Here is a 1,586-nt window from a genome sequence, read left to right as displayed (position 1 = left end):
CACATAGACTGTTGAGTCCTTGATGTATTTATGGATCTTGGATGTTTCATCCTGGACAGTGGCTCTCACAGTCACTAGTCCTCTGCCTCCTTCCTTACAGCTCGTGTACAGTCTCAGGGTGCTGGATTTGGGGTGGAACCCTCCATGCATGGTTAGTAGCTTCCGAGTCTTAACATCTGTGGTCTTCATGTCTTTCATTGGCCAGCTAATTATTCCTGCAGGGTATCTGATTTCTGGTAAGGCATAGACTTACCAGAAATCACCGGGGTGAAGTCCCACAGGATCTTAGCTCGGTTATTCCGGGGTAGGTTGTAACACCTGCTGGGGTAAGTTGTAACAATTAGACAATAGAAGCAAAAACAGAGGCCACACCATGTAATATGCTTCAAAAAGAGGTTTACTGAATTAAAAGAACAATACAAGAACAATCTCTCTCTCTCTCTGTGACTGACCATAACTCAAATATACTCTGTGTGTGTGCACGTGTGTAAATTATTCTACTAGAACAAACTTCCTTAACATGTATAATGTATGCTTAATAAACACTGAACAAACATGTAAGTTTAACAAAAACCAATGTCAATGTATGTGTGTGTTTGTGTCTATGTGTGTGTATCCTTAATCAGAGTAACAGTGGTGACGAATGATGGTAGCTCAGGAGTGCAGGCTTGGTGGGCCCAAATGGCTCCATACAGACAACACAAAAATATTGATCGTCTGAGGTCTCAGAATCCTCAGCGTTGGCTTTTAACATTTTCTTGGCAGGCTTTCTCCCCTTCCTCTTTTGCTTGCCTTTATTCTTCGCAAAGAAACTCTTCCTTACATTTTTGCTTCCTCTTCTCTGTTCTTCTTCCATCAGTGCTTGTTTCACTGGTGTGTCAGTGAGTATTTCAGATTTCCTTTTCTTCCTGATCCTGCCAGTTGTTTCCCTTGGCCCTGCTTTTGGAAATGGCCGCACAGCCAAAGGATTGAATGCCTGACCAGGAGACACCCCCGAGGTGCTTGGCTCATCTGGAGCACAGGACATGGTCACATCATTAACTGCAGAGGAGTCAGAAGTAGTAGTCCCCAGGTGAGTTGGTGGAGACTGCGGCTGGAAAGTTCCAGATGTCAGTGATGTACCTGGGCAGGGACAGTCAGTGACTTGTGAGGGTGCATAGTCATACTCCTCAAAAATGTCAGGATTGAAGGGCCAAATACCTGTGGATTGGAAACCAGCTTGAATGTTTTTCGGTGTTGCAGCTGCAGACTGAGCAGTCTTCACAATACTTGGAATATCATATATCGTCTTGGCAGGATTCATATTCATCCAGGTATCACTTGCGGCGTTCACCATTTTCTTAAATGGGCCGTAGACACTGCGATCCAGTGGCTGAAGTTTATGGCTACAGTGGGGGGAGGGGGAGGTAAGTAGCACCATTCCCTTTTCTTTGCAGAAATCAATAGCTTTAACAGATATATGTGAACAGTGATTATCCAGCAAAAGTAAAACCCTCTCTGGGCTGACCTTTGTGTGTTTTGCAAATTGAGCAAGGAATAAGAGGAAGTCTTCGTCTTGCATCCATCCTGAGGCGTTACCACTTCCT

The 1,586-nt window shown here is 44.5% G+C and overlaps 1 protein-coding gene across 2 annotated transcripts in view; it reads right to left on the bottom strand.

Moving 5' to 3' along the window:
• The window catches only part of LOC103130571 (rho GTPase-activating protein 39-like), an 18,948-nt gene that overhangs the window by 9,391 nt on the left and 7,971 nt on the right, over positions 1-1,586 (bottom strand). Inside the window, exon 1 of one of the 2 annotated variants that reach the window (XR_001660308.1) lies at positions 254-1,580. The exons of the other annotated variant lie outside the window; for it this stretch is intronic. The gene's annotated coding sequence lies outside the window, so the exon portion shown is untranslated. Of the gene's footprint in view, positions 1-253; positions 1,581-1,586 lie in introns of those variants that run through there. 2 annotated transcript variants of the gene reach the window in all.

The sequence above is a fragment of the Poecilia formosa genome, unplaced genomic scaffold, assembly GCF_000485575.1.
Source record: "Poecilia formosa unplaced genomic scaffold, Poecilia_formosa-5.1.2 Scaffold648, whole genome shotgun sequence".
NCBI classification, from domain to species: Eukaryota; Metazoa; Chordata; class Actinopteri; order Cyprinodontiformes; family Poeciliidae; genus Poecilia; species Poecilia formosa.
Note: the sequence above shows the minus strand (reverse complement) of the source record. Positions and strands in the feature narration are given on the sequence as shown.